The 18813-nt window shown below is 35.0% G+C and overlaps 1 protein-coding gene across 6 annotated transcripts in view; it reads right to left on the bottom strand.

The window, feature by feature from the left end:
- LOC126698785 (probable disease resistance protein At4g27220) overlaps nt 1-18813 on the bottom strand; it is a 171541-nt gene that overhangs the window by 87746 nt on the left and 64982 nt on the right. The window lies entirely within an intron of this gene.

Raw genomic sequence — 18813 nt, 5'->3', positions numbered from 1 at the left:
TGGGTAGATATATTATTTTAATGTAATTGTATAGGAAAATAAAAATTGGGATGTTGGATGTGTTATAAAATGGTATGGTATAATTGATAAAGTAGCTTTTAAGATAGTAAAATAGAATAGTTTGAATATAATGGATGTGAATGCTCTTATCTAATATATTAGGTGGTCGCCTCTAAAAAAAGCATTTTCATCTTCCAACAGTTGTCATTCAAAATCAATTTAGATGGAAGAATGTCTTCAAGGGTTTGATCCAGTTAAAAAATGACATTAATTAATTAATCATTTCTGTTGTTCTTTAAGATTTTGTCATTGGGACTTCCTTCTTTATCTTATTTCTATAATTTAAGAAAGTAAAATGCCATAAAAAGCGAACCTATTTTTAAAAATTTATGGTAGGGTAAGTCATTTATACCTTAAATCCAAAACTTTAAATCAATAACAAAACTTAGGCTTAATGATATTATATATTTTCTTTATTACTACAAATGCCACGTAACAATATATTTCGTGAAATTTTTTTTACTCATATGGCAAGAAGTTTGAAATTAAAATAGAACAACTTAAGAACATTGGATTGTATTTTATTTGGTGAAATTATTTTTTATGTGCTCATAAGAAAGAATTGGATGTGTCACAAACATTCATGAATAATTATCAAATAGTGTTAAGGTCTTAAAATTGTGTACACTAGTCATGGATTTGATTAAAATCTTTTGGTTTGGATGATGAATTTAATTGAAAAGATATTAACAATTGCTTTTTTGTTTCAATTTTTAAAATAATTTGGTTATTATCTTTTCTATAAAGAATTTGATGTGTATTGTTCGATGCTTTTGCATTTTTTTTCTCCATTCCAAGTCAAATATTAAATTTTTATGCTATATTTGTTTTAGTTGTAATGAATAATAGAGCTATAAAAGGATTTTATATTATTTAAAACAAAAATTTTGTTAATAATATATACCCGCAATGCGTGAGCTATGCCTAATTTTATACTATTTTATTGCTTAGTAGAACTACTGGTTTCTCTCATGGGAGAACCCAAATTAAAATTCCTCTATCCCCTCTCTTTAAGAAAAAGAAAAAGTAAAAGAAAAAGAAAATGATGTTTAATAGGAGAATTTGCTAGATTTTTAAAATTATTTGTTTCTTATTTTGTTTATGCTTAAAAACTTTTTCTTTATTGAAAGTATGTAGTTAAATAATTAAATTTACTATATTTAAATAATTTAAAATTTTGAAAAAATTGGTAATTTAACACTTTTCTTAATCCCTATCTCCTATTTTGCCATTTTTTTATTATAAATTTTTATTTTAAGGGTAGCTATTAGATCCAAAATTAAGCACCAAGTTAGTAACAGACTACAGTGATTACAACAGCAAAGAACCATGTCAAAGGATGAATGAGATAATAAGAAATAAGAAGGTTACCTCGATCGCCGTACTCTTTAGGATATCGAATCAGAGCCGTAGGTTGTTTTAGACTCGGACAGTCACTATGCTGAGTATCAGAAAACGGGAAACAGTAGATGACATCTTGTTCTTTCCTTCCTTTCTTCCTTCTTTCGCTCTTTCTTAATTTCCTTTCCTTCTTCTTTTTCGTTCCTTGCCTGTCTTGACAAATGATAAGTAGAACAAACTAAAATGAAAATTAAAAAAGAAAATGTAAATCAGTGTAACAAACTGCAACAAAAATCAAATTGAGGAACTAAAAGGAAGTACCTCTCTTATTTTAGCAGATCAAGGATAGTGGCTATAGTAAATGAGAGCAGCGGTGACGATTAAGTGCCCGTTTGTTTCCACGTTTTGAGCCCAAAAAGGGCTTTTTGAAAAAAGCCAGGCCTAAAATTGCGTTTGGTTAAGCCCAAAAATGCGGACTAAACGCGGAAAATTTATGGACCTCTGAGGGTCCATAAATGAAAATGACTGCACGTTTGATAGGTTACCGTTGCTGATGATGGAATTACGGAAATACCCATGAAATTAATCAGTTCTCTCAACGCCTAACCTCACGCCTCCCATCTCTTCTCTCTGCTCTGCCCTCTCCGTGAGAAATCAACCCAAAGAATGGAGAAATCATAACCAACCCATACCCATGAGAAATTAACCCAAAGAACACACAGAAAAATCATTACCCAAAACACAAACCACAATCCAAAACTACAGAAATCAAATAGCACAAACCCACGGCCAAACAACCATAAACACGCAGAAAGACAGAAAGAAAGAAGAAGAAGAGGAAGAAGAAGAGGAAGACGAAGAAAGACCGAACCCACAGTGTTGGGTTCGGATTCGATTTCGTATCCAATGACTTCAAGGTCGTGAGACTTCTCAATGTTCAGTTCAGGTCCGTGAGCAATTTGCTTCATATAAGTCAAGAAGCGTAAGTGTATAGCGTCAGCAGTGGTTTGTGGAGAGCTTTTGGAATCAAGTGGGAAAAAAAAAAAAAAAGAGAGAGAAGAAATTGAGAGATCCGGAGAGCTTCTAGAATCATCAAGTGGAAGTAAAGGAAAAATAAAAGAGGAAAGAATGAAAGAATGAGGAGCTTCTGGAAAGTGGAGCTGTGGAAGTAAAGAAAAAGAAAAAGGAGAGGATGTGGACAAAATAATGTATACGTGTGTGGTGGACAAAATACAAGAGAAAAAGAAAAAAAGAAAAAAAGAAAAGGAAACGTATGGAGGAAAAAAAAAAGGCAAAGAATTAGAAATCACAATTTAAAAATATTACCACAATATTTTCACAATAAATTTTAAGTAATTAACTAATATTGATGAGTAAAAATATAATTTCAGTAATGGGTTCAAATTAGAACTAGTAACAACTTTTCATATAAGATTTTGTTATGATTCTTGTGAAAGTATTGCAAAAAATATTGTGGATGTAACACTTTTTGTTGAAAAATATAATTGTTGAGAATGAATAGAAAAAGAAAAAAGAAATATTAAAAAAGAATAAATTTGATTACAAAATAAAAATTAAAAAAGTGGATAGGCAAAAGATAAATGTCACTGTTGATTGTCCAAACAGCACAAAAATTTGTCTAACCTGCTGGAGATGCTTTTATATATACATTGTCCTTTTTGGTAATTTATCCCTTAAACTGCCACTTTTATAAGTGCTAGCCAAACACTCAATTTTTTCAAAAATCGCTTTTTAACAGCTTTTACCAAACACTCAGCTTTTTGAAAATGCACTTTTTCAATTATGCACTTTTTCAATTATGCACTTTTTGAAAACTCCATTTTTTCATTATGCACTTTTACAAAAAGCTGAACCAAACTCACCCTAAGCTAATTGGACTTTTTTTCTTCTTTTTTCTTTATTTTTTTCTTCTTCTTTTGAGAAGTGAAGCAAAGTAAAATTGAAACGATGGGATGAGGATGATAACACAAAAAAATGCGACAAAGATTAAGGTAAAAAGTCAGAAAAATCTCACTCTTTACTATAATTTTATTTTATTTTTTATTTTTTATTTTTTTAAGAACTAGAGCAAAGCAAAACCAAACTAAGAGGATGACTGCAACGAAAATTAATGGCGTAAAATAGAAAGTATCAAACTCTTTTTTTTTTTTTTTTGAAAAGTTGAGCAAAATAAAACCCAAAGTGAGAGGGTAAAGATTGACGAAACAAAAGATACTGCGAAAATGATTTTAGAGAACAAGAGAAATGAAGGAAAGTAGAATAGGAAAAGCCTTTTAACGGACCTCAACAGAAGAGAGTTTCTTTTCTTGCTCATTGACTATTTGTTTTTAAATAAAAGTAATAAAATTTTAATCTATATATTCTATGAGCAAACGTTTTATGTAAAAAGGAAAAAAAATTGAAAAACGCGACACAAGTAAGCTGGATCAAGTCTATACTGTTATGAGCATATATGCATAAAATCTCTTGAATCTACAATCCTATTTAAATGTCACTAATTTGAGCCAATATTAATGTTAGAGATATATATTAGACATATTAGCCCAATGTAATACGCTCAAGCCCACTCCTGCTTGTACTAGTAGTCTAGGGTTCAGCAATGCAATGTGTTATACCATATTGTGTATGCTAGAGTGGATGCGGAAGGGGAAGCATAGAATAAGAACATTGAGAACACAAGGGTTACCTGGTTGAGCCTTGTCGGCCTACATCCACGGAGGAATCCCTTAAGGGCTACATCTTTATCATATTAGCCCAATGTAATAGGCTCAAGCCCACTCCTGCTTGTACTAATATATATCTCTAATAATTAATTCACTATATACGAAGAGTATTGTTGGTGTTCACATCATTTCCACCTTAATTTAAAAAACATAAGCACGAACTATATAGTGTTTTAAAAAGTTGTAAAATTTACAAATAAGTGTTGCTAGATAGATATTATTGATGTCATCGGCATTGAGCATCTCCAAGGTTATTTTCACCTAATACAATATTTGACAAATTAATACATTAAAGTTAAAATTTACATGTATATCTTGCCAAAAAGTATGTATGGGGTGCATAGTCACATATAACTTAAAAAGATTAATTATATATATGTGTGTGAGAGAGAGAGAGAGAGAGATTTAACTATACTTCCAATTTAAGCTGAAAAATCTTAAAGGATTGGCACAGTAATTTTCCAAACCTCTTGTGATTCATGAAGTTCTAAATTTAAATATTTTAAGCAACTATTAGAGACACTCATAAGGAATTCATCCTTAATTGTAATTATCTAATGTATATTAGAAAGAAGATGAATGTTCAAATAGTGTGTAAAACACCTACGAACGTTTAGACCCCCAATTTACAAATTACAAATACAAGCTTATAATCAAACAATAAATGTGCAAAATATGAAAATAAGCTAAAACATAATTGGTAAAACTATCTAAACCGAAATTAATCACAATCACGGCAGTAATTAAAAGGCAAAGATTAAGGGAAGAGAGATGCAAATACAAAGACAACACAGCGATATGTTATTGAAGAGGAAATTGAAGTCCTCGGCGTAAGACCTCTCCGCCGCCCTCCAAGCGGTCAATAATCCACTAGAGAATAAAGTTGGGATACATGAATAGCAGAAGACCCTTCAAGCCTAATTTATCCAGTGCACCTAAGCCCTCTAAGCTTCTTGCTCCAACAGGGTTCGCCGAACCTTGTCTTCTCTAACTTACCAGATCCCGCAATCGCCCATTGCATCAACCAAAATGAATTGGCCCCTTCTTAACTGCTTCCCAAGCACCAAAAGACCTTCTCACAGATATGGGTATGGTGAGATAAGAATTTGGCTAATGTACCTCTCAAGAATATAACAATGGAGAGGATGAGAGTAGAGGAATTTGGAGAATCAAAGTATGAAGATTGTGGATGAGTCAATCTTGTTTTTCTCTAGGGTTTCTCTTTCAAAATTCTCTCTGGAAGCTCTCTACATTTCGTTGGTATAAGGGTATTTATAGTAGGGTGTGTATGGAATGCGAAGAGTTAGTTACAATCAAACAGGGTGATCTGGCAACTCAAGCTCGCGACTGGAACGAGTCGCAAGTTTGAGTTGCGAGTTAACGGCCTGGCCAGACTGGAAGTTTTGTCCTGTAGTGCAACAGCTAGCATGACACTTCAGCTCCCCCTGCATGCTTCACACGTGTGCCCTTCTGGCGACTCGCCAGTCGTGAGATCCAGTCGCGAGGCTCTTCATGATTGTACACTCTTGAGCTTTTCTTCACACTCTCTCACACACTACCCTTACATGATTCCCACCTAAATACAGGGTTTCTAAATGCTAAATTACAAGCAAATTTGGCACGAAATAAAGCCAACAAAATGATTGAATAAATTCAACCTTACAGAAGATAAAATGCATATGGAAGAGATTAGTTAACTATTCAAACTTCAAAGAGTTATAGACATTTACATGTAACAAAAACAATAAATAAGTAAGCATGGAAGTCTTTGTTGTTACCTGTGACCAATCAATGCTTTACAATTATTATTGTTTTGCTTTTTGAAAATTCTAGATCTACAACTTGGAACGAATCTTTTGAATTATTAGATAGTGGGAGGTAGGCATGCACTTTTGGTTATGGCGTGTAGTATTAAGCAAAAGAAGAAGAAGAAGAAGATAGTGGGAGGCAGAATTATTGAGTTAATTAAAGTACTCTGTTTTTTTCTCCCTGATTTTTCCTCTACTTTCCCATTGTTTTTCTCAACCATATTTTTATTGGATAGTGCCATTGAGGAGGCAGAATTATTGAGTTAATTAAAGTACTCTATTTTTTTCTCCCTAATTTTTCCTCTTCTTTCCCATTGTTTTTCTCAACCATATTTTTATTGGATAGTGCCATTGAGGAAGGCTGAAACTAAATTATCGAGTTGATAAAAGTACTCTGTTTTTCTTTTTTTGAACATCTTGAAGTTGATCAAAGCCTGGGTTTGCAATTCACAAGATTACTGTAAATTGATTTTTAAATTGTGATAAAAATATATATTAAAATACTATTTTTTCCTTAAAATTTTAGGTTATTTTTATTTTGGGTCTGGTTAGGTTAGGGCATACACTAATCATCCATTTTAGGAAAGTTTTATGAGAAATTGAAAAAATTGTCAAAACAGTTATTTACTTTTTCAATTTCCCATAAAATGTTTCCTAAAATAATTTACTAGTGTATGCTCTTAGAGTATACGTTAGTAAAACCTTTTTATTTTTATCAGTTATGTTTTAAATTTTTTATTTTGGCCATATATATTTGATTCCATTTCATATTACTCATGTCTATTTTCCTTAATAATCTTGTGACGCCTAGTATTGTATGGGTGAGTTGTACCTCTTAATGAATTGTACTTATTTGATACTTAACAGTCATATTATTAACAAAAATAGACTTATATGGGTAACATGTATTAATGGACAACATTTATTTAGCATTGAACAGTCAGATTACTGACATAAATTTGACTTATATGAATGACATGTCTTAATAGACAATATTTATTTGGCACTTAAAGGTCAAATTACTAACAAATATAATCATCATGGTCAATATAAAAACGAAATCAGATGTGATGAGCTAAAATGAAAATTTAAAAATGTAAATAGCAAAACAAAAATAACTTCAATCTTTTTTTCTTAGAACAAATATAAAAGCCATTAACTTAATCAACATGTATATTCAAATTTAGACAGCTAGATAGGAGTGATGGAACATCTTCTAGCCAAACCTGTTGGCCATCTACTAGTCTAGAATACTTAGCTATCTACTAGTCTAAATTAAATAGCTAAATACTGAGCGAACCTTTTTTTATTTATCAGTGTGAGAAATTACTTGGTCCATCGGGAACTGTAGAAATTGTAGAAGTGGTCTTCTAGGGTTCTTTTAAGTCCCAACCAATAAAACTTTGTCACATATTGATGCAAATCACGTTATGAAGAAACAAATAGTTTTTATTGTTTTCCTTTTCCTATTTGAATTAGGATTTATTTACTCTAGTACTTTGATTAAAATCCTTTTCCTAGTTGAATTGGGATTTTAATTGTTTTTCTTTTTCTAGTTAAATTGTTTTTCCTTTCTCAAGTAGAAGTAGGTTTATTATTTCTTTTCTTAAAAGGATTTGGAGAAATTCTATTCCTATAAATACTCTTTATAGAGAGATTATTTATGTTATGTGTGTTTTGAATAAAAGTTTGCTAGAGAAGTTTTCTCTATTACTGTGCCTATTAGCCTAATGTTCTTGTAGAACTTAGGTTTAGTGGAAGAGTTGTAGTATTTGTGTGTTTTAAATTTTGCTTCTACACGCCTACGCTGCATCAGTTGGTATCAGAGCCCAGGTTAGGTTCCTACCATGGCACGAGGATCACGTGGGGGAAGGCACGCTGCTGTAGATGGTGAGTATGAACGCGATGAGATTGCACGCAATACACAACTAGAGGCATGCTGTCAGCGGATGGAAGAGCAATTTGAAGCGCTAACAAAGCAGCTTGCTGCCTTAGCCGTTGTTAACCAGCCTCGAAACCGTAGTCCAACTCTACGTTTTGTGGAGGAAGATGAGGTAGACTATAATGTTGAGGATGAGATGGAAAATCCGTTTGCTGGACATAGAAGGAGGAGGGAGAAACCCTTGGTTTCATACAATTCAAACAGATGGGAATCTGGGTTCAAATTAGATATTCCAGAGTTCAAAGGTTGTTTACAACCTGAAGAATTCCTAGATTGGGTAGCTGCAGTTGAAGAAATTTTGGAGTTTAAGGAGGTGCCGCAAGACAAAAGAGTTTCTTTGGTGGCGACCAAATTCAGAGGACGTGCTGCTGCATGGTGGCAGCAATTAAAGCAAAGTCGTATTCGCCAAGGTAAATCTAAAATCAATACTTGGGAAATTTTTTTGAAACATATGCGTGCTGCATTCTTACCCCATAATTATATGCGTACATTATATCAACAACTACACAATCTTAAGCAAGGTACACAATCTATAGATGAGTATACTCGAGAGTTTTATCAACTTGTAGCTAGAGTTGACCTTGCAGATTCGGAAGATCAATTAGTTTCACGTTATATTGGAGGCATGAGGCAACAATTTCAAGATACTTTGAATTTATTTGACCCAATTTCTGTAACTGAAGCCCATCAGAGAGCTTTGCATTTAGAGAAAACGATGAATAGGAAGACTAACATGGTTTCAAATAGTAGTGGCAACCGACTACCACCAGTAGCTCCTCCTTATGGTGCAATTACACAATCTACACAAAGAAAAGGCCAAGTTAATCAAGCTAATCCACAACCCAACCGCACTGTAGCTAGTAGTTCTAGCTCTCGATGTTTCAAGTGTGGTGAGGCAGGGCATAGAATGGCTGATTGCAAGAAGGGTGGCCGGTATGGTAAGGGTTTATTTATTGAGAGTGAAGAATGTATTGATGATCATTTAAATACCTTTGAGTAAGAAGCTGTTTATGATGCTGAAGAGGAACAGGAGTATGTGCAGGGGGATGATGGCCCTTTGTTAGTTACAAGAAGGGCGTGTTTCACACCTCGCAAATCTGAAGGCGAGGATTGGCTCCGAAGCAATATCTTTCAAACTACATGTACTATGGGGGGCAAGGTATGTAGACTTGTTATTGATTTTGGAAGCTGTGAGAATGTGGTATCAGAAAAGGCTGTTCAAAAATTGGGATTAGCAACAGAGAAGCACCCTAACCCTTACAAACTATCTTGGCTCAAAAGGGGCAATGAGGTAACTGTATCTAAACGTTGTTTGGTTTCTTTTTCTATTGGGTTGAAATATAAGGATAATGCATGGTGTGATGTGGTAGTTATGGATGCATGTCATCTTCTCCTTGGTAGACCATGGCAATATGATAGAGAGGTTCAACATGATGGTAAGAAGAATACATACAATTTCATGTTTGGTAGCACAAAAATTGTGTTGTTGCCCTGTAAGGAGATTGAACCTAAGCCAACTTCAAGAGGGGGTAAGAATCTCTTAGCTAAAAGGGCATTTGTTGAAGAGATGTTTGATTCAGGGTTGGTGTTTGTATTATTGGGAAAGGAGAGCTCAAAGGGTAGGGTAGTACCAGAGGCTGTGCAATCTTTATTAGATGAATTTGCAAACGTATTTCCTAGTGATCTACCTGAGGGGTTACCACCACTCCGAGATATACAACACCAAATTGATCTTGTACCAGGTTCGAATCTACCTAATCGCCCACACTACCGTATGAGCCCAAAAGAGCATGAAGAACTTAGAAGACAAGTAGAGGGTTTGTTGTTAAAAGGGTACATTAGAAAGAGTCTTAGTCCCTGTGCCGTGCCAGCCTTACTAACACCCAAAAAGGATGGATCATGGCGAATGTGTGTCGACAGTCGTGCCATCAACAAAATTACAGTCCGGTATAGATTCCCTATTCCTCGATTGGATGATTTGCTTGATCAGTTGAGTGGTGCTACAATGTTTTCTAAGTTGGATCTAAAAAGTGGGTACCATCAAATTCGAGTACGTCCTGGTAATGAATGGAAGACAGCATTCAAGACACGTGAGGGGTTGTATGAGTGGCTAGTAATGCCATTCGGACTTTCTAATGCTCCTAGCACCTTCATGCGTATTATGAACCAGATTTTTCGCCCCTTCATCGGCAAGTTTGTTGTAGTTTATTTTGATGATATCCTGATATATAGTGCCAATATTGATTTACATCTCCAACATCTTCGTGAGGTACTCATAGTTCTAAGTAGGGAGAAATTTTATGCTGCCATAACCAAATGTTCTTTTATGATAGATAGTGTTTTATTTCTTGGTTATGTGGTGTCCAAGGATGGACTATCAGTTGATGAATCAAAGGTTACTGCTGTTAAACAATGGCCAATACTAACCACAGTCCACGAGGTCCGCAGTTTCCATGGGTTGGTGTCATTCTACCGGCGGTTTATCCCTGACTTTAGCACCATCATGGCACCGATTACAGATTGCATGAAGGCTAGTAAGTTTTTGTGGACAACTGAAGCCACTAAGGCATTTCATCAGATCAAGGAAAAGCTTACTACAGCACCTATTCTAGCTCTTCCTGATTTCTCTCAACCATTCGAGTTACATTGTGATGCATCCAAGATTGGAATTGGAGCTGTTCTTAGTCAAAATGGCAAACCAGTGGCCTACTTTAGTGAGAAGTTGAATGGGTCAAAATTAAATTATAGCACTTATGATTTGGAATTTTATGCAATAATTTGTGCTTTGAAGCATTGGAGTTCTTATTTGGCCTATCATGAGTTTGTCCTCTATTCAGATCATGATGCTTTGAAGCATATCAATAGCCAAGACAAGCTCTCATCTCGACATGCAATTTGGGCTGCTTATATTCAACAATTTTCTTTTGTCATCAAGCATAAATCCGGAGCATTGAATAGAGTGGCAGATGCTCTTAGTCGACGGGCCTCTTTGCTCATCACAATGCAAACCAAAGTGTTGGGGTTTGATTTATTTCGTGAGTTACTTTCTAGTGACCCATACTTTGGCCCTATAATGGATGATGTGGCAACAAGAAAGCGGTTTGACTTCCTTATACATGATGGTTTCCTTTTTAAAGGGAATCAACTATGCATTCCTGATAGTAGCCTACGCTTAAGGGTTATTCAAGAGTTGCATAATGAAGGCCATATGGGACGTGATAAAACCATGAAGCTTGTGACAGGCTCTTATTTTTGGCCAACCATGCGAAAGGAGATTACCAAGTTTGTTGAGAGGTATCGTATTTGTCAAGTTTCCAAGGGCACCACAACCAATGCTGGCCTATATATGCCTCTTCCCATACCAGACCAGCCATGGATTCATGTCAGTATGGATTTTGTCTTGGGATTACCGCATACACAATGAGGTAACGATTCAATTTTTGTTGTTGTGGACCGGTTTTCCAAAATGGCCCACTTTATTGCTTGTAAGAAAACCTCAGATGCAGTTAATGTCGCTCAACTTTACTTTAGAGAGGTCTATCGCCTCCATGGCTTATCACAATCAATTGTTTCAGACCGTGATGTGCGTTTTCTTAGTCACTTTTGGCGTTGCTTATGGCGTTTGGCCAACACCACACTTAATTTTAGTAGTGCCTATCATCCTCAAACTGATGGTCAAACAGAAGTGGTAAACCATTCCTTGGGCAATTTACTTCGGAGCTTGGTGAGTGATCATCTTAAATCATGGGATCAACGCTTGTGCCAGGCAGAATTTGCATACAACCGTTCTGTTAATCGTAGCACTGGCTTCAGTCCCTTTGTCATTACTTATGGCTACAACCCACGTGCACCACTTGATTTGGCTCCTATCCCTGACTTGAAGCGTGTCAATGTGAAAGCTGAGGATCTAATCGCACAAATTCAAGAAATTCATACGGCTACTGCTAAGCGTTTACAGGAGACTTCCGCTAAGTACAAACAAGCCGCTGACAAGAAACGTCGAGTAGTAGAATTTGAGATTGGTGATTTTGTTTGGGCAATTTTGACCAAAGTTCGCTTTCCTGTGGGAGAGTACAACAAACTAGCTGCTAGAAAGATTGGTCCTTTGGAGATTCTTGAGAAAATTAATCCTAATGCCTATTGATTGAAACTTCTAAGTCAAATGCGTACATCTGACGTCTTCAATGTTAAGCATCTTGTTCCATATCGAGGAGACAATTCCAATCCAGACTCCAAACTCGAGGACGAGTTTCTTCCAACCCAGGGAGAATGATGCAAATCACGTTATGAAGAAACAAATAGTTTTTATTGTTTTCCTTTTCCTATTTGAATTAGGATTTATTTACTCTAGTACTTTGAATTAAAATCCTTTTCCTAGTTGAATTGGGATTTTAATTGTTTTTCTTTTTCTAGTTAAATTGTTTTTCCTTTCTCAAGTAGAAGTAGGTTTATTATTTCTTTTCTTAAAATGAGTAGGAGAAATTCTATTCCTATAAATACTCTTTATAGAGAGATTATTTATGTTATGTGTGTTTTGAATAAAAGTTTGCTAGAGAGGTTTTCTCTATTACTGTGCCTATTAGCCTAGTGTTCTTGTAGAACTTAGGTTTAGTGGAAGAGTTGTAGTATTTGTGTGTTTTAGATTCTGCTTCTACACGCCTACGCTGCATCAGTACGCTGCATCACATATGCAAATATAACATCACCTAGTGATTTGTGATTTTTTTTTTTAATATCTTATGTTGATTAGGAAACTAAGTCACATTTGCATAAGTGGCATCATCTCATTAATTAGGAAGACACTTCGGGAGTCCTCTTAGTAGACTTAATAATTTATCGGTATGAGGACACAACGTGCAAAAAATTAGCCATACTCCTTTCTGTTAACTTGTACAAATGTGCAATTTCAGCCATATCAATTTCTTTGGATATTATGCCCAGTTTGGATGGAGAACAAAAGAGGTGGAGTAGAGGGGATTTGGCTGGAAATTAGACTAATTTTTAGCCAACTCTCCCCGACTCCCCTTCCCTCCTCCATTCAAATTGGCGATTAGTGCTTTATAAAAATTCAAAAGCCTAGAGCCACTAGTGCTTCCGCATCCTTTGCATCTAATCCAATTGCTTCCAATGAACACATTGCCCCATAAATTCTTCATGCTCATTGCTAATAACAAAACTAACACTACGGGTCTGTTTGGTTGGGGTGAAAAGTAAGAGGATGAAAAATAGAGAAGACAATACGGAAGAAAATAATTTGTGGAGTTGTTTGGTAATGGGGAAAAATAGAAGGGATTTTGGTGGGACCTATGTATTTTCTTCTTGTGCTATCAAAAAGAAACCTCTCCAAATTGGAGTGATTTATAGGAGAATATGGCAGAGTGATTTATAGATGACAAATTACTAAATGTGCCCTTCCCTTCACTGTGCCGGTGTTGTGTTTTAGGTTCAATTCATTTTCCTTTTTTTTTTTTCAACGTGTTTTCTTTCGTTTCTCAAATAGTGATTTTTTTTTTTTAATCATTGGTCTTTCTATTTTCTTTCTTTTATCAAACAATAGGATTTTTTTTTCTTTTCTTTTCTTTCAACGTGTATTCTTTCTTTTATCAATCTATGGCTTTTTTATTTATCCAAGTCTCGACGGTTGTTTTTGTGTTTAACAATAGCTTTTTTATTTCTTTAAACCTTTTTGAATCAATGGTGGTATTTGTTTTTAACCAAATGATGGAAGGCTCCTCTATAATTGTCATATATAATATAATGTAATGTAATTATAAAGAAAAATAAAACACATTGCAGGAGTATAAGAGTAAATTTATATAAACTATTTTTTCTATCCTCATTTTTCTACTCAACCAAATAAATAAGTTTTTTTTTTATCCCTTTACTTTTTCATCATTCTAACTCTTTTTTATCATCTCACTTTTTCTTCTCCTCATTCTAATTCTTTTTTGTCTTCTCACTTTTTCATCTCCTCATTCCAACAGACCCTAACTCTTTGAATATCAGAAAATATATAGGGATGGCAAAATGAACCCAACCTGCGGGTACCTGGCCTAGCCTGACCCTAATGGGTCGGGTTTTACCTGACCCGTTTAACATTAGGGTCGGGTCTGGGTTTTCATTAAAAAACCCAAAGCGGGTTCGAGTCGGGTTTGGGTATTAGGCATAACTGGCCCGAACCCGACCCGTATATATAATTTTAAAAAATAAAAAATAAAACCCTAACTATAAATGCTCACTTTTCCCCTAAATCCCTCAGACCCATTCTCTCACCCTCTTATTCTCTCCCAAGCCTCCTCCCATTCTTTCCCTCACCCTCACTCTCACTTGAGCAAGACCGCTGGCGTCGCTGCTTCGCCTCCCATGCTCACATCGCCGGCGCCACTTCTCACTTCGTTGGCGTTGCTGTTCCTTGCATACCTCACCTCGCCGATGCCGCTCCATTCTCCCCCTCGCTGGTCTTTCCTCCCTGCCTCCTTCACCTTGCCGCAAGCTGCAGACGCCGCTGCTCCTCCCTCACCTCGCTAGGCCCTCCTCCACCTCACAAGGCCGCAACTCTCTCATCTCCCTCACCTCGTGAACTCAAGCTTTTGTTCTTTTTGTTCTTTTAGTGAAAATCGTTCATTTTGTTCAAAGAATCAAATTTGTAATTTCTAGTTTTAGTGCTATTTTGGTTGAATAGATCGGCTTGTTTGATTTGATTTTGTGGGGTCTTATTGTTCAGACCTAGGGTTTGTATGTTAATTCTTGTTTTTGCTTTTGATGTGGGAAAATATTGTAATGAAAAAAAAAAGGGTTTTCGATCTGTTGGTTGTTGAGAAAATAATGGGTTTTCTTGAGTATTCTTTTCCCCCTCCTGTTTGGTTGCTGAGAAAATCAATATTAGGCAAACATTTTTTTTTTGATTGGGCCACAGAATGGGCCTTGAAGTACCATGGCCCAGCGGGGCCTGGCGGGGCGGGTCTGGGCCTCAGAAAAAATCCGTTTAGTAAACGGGCCGGGTCTTGGCCAGTGGGTCGGGTTCGGGTATGGAAAAACCCGGCCCGAACCCGATTCGTTGCCATTCCTAAAAATATAGCCCCATCCATTATTTAGCCATCACGTGAGTAGGGCTATCCATTAGCAGTGATGTATCCCAACATTAAAACATTTAATTTACGTGTGAAGGCTAAATGATAAGATCGGAAGTTGTTAAAAACAAGCATATTTATAAAATATAAAATAAAATTAAGGACACATATATTCCAAAAACATTCAAAAGAAAAAAAAGAAGAAAAAGAATGACAAATGAAAATTAAGAAATCAAACAACATATCTATATTTATGACAGAGTACGATGCAAACAGTGGAAGTGAAGACAAAGCATGAGCTGTAAAACAATATGATCTATCAAAGTCACACCCCAATCACATCACATTGGCAAATATTTTTTAGCCCCTACAATTTTCAAAATTTACATCTTAAACCGCAAAGCATGGAGGTAGATGTTTTAGTTCTGATATTTATTAATTAAGATCAAATTATATTATATAGTATAATATATGCAAGACCTTAGACTTTAAAATTTTAAAAAAATTAACTCAATTTTCTCATTGTCAAAAACTACATTATATAGGTTAAAAAAAAAAAAAAAAAACTTTTGCTCCATAATGTTTACATAATGAGTGCTTTTATGGTTCCTAATATTTTAAATGAGTGTTGATAGTTTTTAGACCCCTTAAAACACAATTGATTTAACCTAGGTAATTAACCAAGTTGTTACTTAGTCCAATTTAACAAATCTAGGTTATCACAATCAAGAGATCATATCATGCAAAGCAACGAAAAGTAAATAACACAAGAAATGATCACCCAGGAAACCAAACCGGTAAAAGCCTGGGGAGGATTTGACCTAGCTATTCCCAAGATAAACTTGAATCCACTATCTTGAAAGAATCGAAGTTCATACAATAAGACTTACAAGCCCCCACGCTCGACTTCTTATTGCTACCAACCAGTAGAACTTACTGACACGACCACGTGTAAGCTCCGAAAAAAAACATTCTACCCGAGATTCGATCGATCGAAGCTTAGGCTCGATCGATCGAGCCAGGCCGAAATGCATAATACTTTCTGCATTAGCTCGATTCCAACTTTACATAAAACATACAACTTTGAGCAAGACTAAAACACTTCTAAACACATTGTTTGCCAACAATACACATTAGAGTTCTAAATACATAAGTACCTAAGTTTTTAGAACCTAACAAGTGCTTTTAGCTACTAAATTTTCAAAATGAGTATAATTGGTTCCTTTGTCTAGTCTTTTTTGTTTTCTTGTCTCTATGTGCCTAATGTGTGCACTACCCAACCCAAATGATATGGATCCTCTTCCCCATTTGAAACCAAAATCGGTAATGAGTGCCATTCAACATCACTACCATTGAATCTTAAACCCAAATTCGAATGATATTGCTCCTCTCCATTTCATTACACAAGACAAGTTCAATATAACCCTTCAAACTGAAATCCTAAAATCTTTATTGATTCTGCCTTTTAACTTTCCTTCAATTTGACTAACCAACTAGTTTTTATGGTTGCTATTTTTGGAAGAACATGAAGCTGCCAGTGATCTATACCTCAAGGTGAAATTACCCCATTGGTACTTGCTTTAGAGGGCTACTGCTAGCACGCGCCTTTGCTTCATTTTTAGCTTCCGGTCTTCCACTGCAACTGCACTACCAAGTTGCCAACTTATGTACTCTTATCACTTGAAATTGTATTTACAGGAAAAAAATGCAACAATAAGTTTCAGGGTTTTATTAATTAATTCAAGTCAATATGGTTGCAATAGCATCTCTACATCTCTACATCTTCACAGATTTGTTTCAAAAAATATTACAAGAACAAATACCATATCAATGAATCAGAACATAAAAACAGTGAAGAACTAATGGTTTAAGGAAGGGGCTAAATAGGGATTTAGGTGCACTCATTCTTAAGGAAAGTGTTGTTTTCATGGTGTAAGCCTATACAGGAACAGAGTCAGAACTTGAAGTTAGGGAGCGGCTCTGCTGCTCGTTGTGTGCAACGTATCCAGCCTTTGATTCTACTGCTTTACCACTAAGGATTTTTGTTTAAAGCTTTTTGAAGGGCCAAGTTGTTTGTTTTGGGTAAAATATGTTGATTGGGCTTAATTTTTTTTAGCTTTATTATTGGTATTTTTTTTAGCTTTATTATTGGTATTTTTTTTGTAGGGCTAATTTTTTTATGGCTTTTAAAAGGTGGAAAATGATAAAACTACAAAATTTTTACAAATTGCTAATGTGGTGAGTGGTTATTGGTAAGTAAAAAGTGATGCAAGTGTGCAAACCAATAAAAATTTGCTAACTCAATAGTTTGTAAAAATGTTGTAAAAAAGTTTGCGGATATAACATTACCCTTAAAAGAATTGATGGCATTGTTAAGGGAGGGCAAAGCGTAATTTTATTGAACAAAATTGCTAAAATCAGTACCTAACTATTAATATACTAATATTTAAAAAAAAAAAAAAAAAACTTTAGGGGGCCCATTACCCCACCTAGTCCATATATAGCTCCATCCATGAGCCCACATGTTTGTGAGAGGACCACTCTACTAGGAGATAAATTTCGGAGCTAAGGGGCCTATAAATAGGGATTTGTGTTTGCCTATTTTTATAGAAGGTCTCATTGCATTGTATAAGTACAAATATTAAACACATATTTAATATATAGCTAGGTTGTTAGTAAAAGGAAAAATGTGTTGCAGGTAAGTGTTTTACTATTTGTGTTGTATCAGCATTGAGTAGCAATATGCCTACTAAAGGCCTTGTTACATTGTATTCAAATTCGGCACTCTTCTATGTCATTTAAAACATTAAGTTCTTAGCAGTTTTGCTATTTTCATCTTGATTAAGAGTGTAAAGACCAATTATTTAAGTAATAAGAAGATAGGAGGGTACAAACTTGGGATAGTGTTAGGCATCAAAACCAACTTAATTGAATGGGGTGGCCTCTACTCGTACTACTTAACCATTTTTTAACATGGGTTTCATTGAGACCAATGAATAAATTCACATCCCAAAAGCTTAATCTCAATTCTCACACTTGTTTTTTTTCCTAACAGCACCTCGATCAACCTTTGTTGTGTCTCAATGTCTAAGGTATGATCCCCAGTAACTTCATCTAAAATAAATAAATATAAACATACTAAGCAAGATCATCAGCAAAGCAAATGTAAGATAACTTAGAAGCTCACCAACGCAAACGGTAGGCTAGTATTTGTTTTTCGCTTCTTTTTTTTTTTTTTTTTTTTTTTTGGTGCTGAATTTTAACTCTTTAGAGCACTAGCATTGAGAGGTGTAAACACCCCCAGTTGCTATTTTACAATCTAACCCACCCAAAATCCACTCCATGCGGGTTTGTAAACTAAAAAAATTTGCAACCTATGAATAGTATATGCAATCTTATTGTTCATAGATTAAATATATATATATATATATATTATTTTAATATGTGGTTGTGTGTGACGTGAAAAAGTGAGTGGGGGAAAAAGAGAGAGAATAATACTTTTTATTATTTTATTAAGTAGTTTATATTATTTTATTGGGTTAAAATAAGTTGGTAAAATAGATAAATTAGTGTTTGAGAATACAAAATAGTTTTTATTTTTTTTTGGTTGCATCCCCGGATGCTAATGCTCTTAGATATGAGCTAGGGATCCTGCTATATGGTTTTCACCTCTTTAGAGATGAGTAGGGATGAGTAAAAAATTCACTACTTGATTAAAGCAATCCATCAATTTGTCTACGAAACTACAGTTTCACTATAAAAAATTCATATGATTTCTTGGACTATATAATCGCCTTGTCTTAGCTCCAAAGCACCATGACAAAGCTACTATGAGTCTATGAGTCTCA

This window comes from Quercus robur, chromosome 9, assembly GCF_932294415.1.
Source record: "Quercus robur chromosome 9, dhQueRobu3.1, whole genome shotgun sequence".
In the NCBI taxonomy this organism is placed as follows: Eukaryota; Viridiplantae; Streptophyta; class Magnoliopsida; order Fagales; family Fagaceae; genus Quercus; species Quercus robur.
This window is presented reverse-complemented; position numbering and strand designations above follow the sequence as displayed.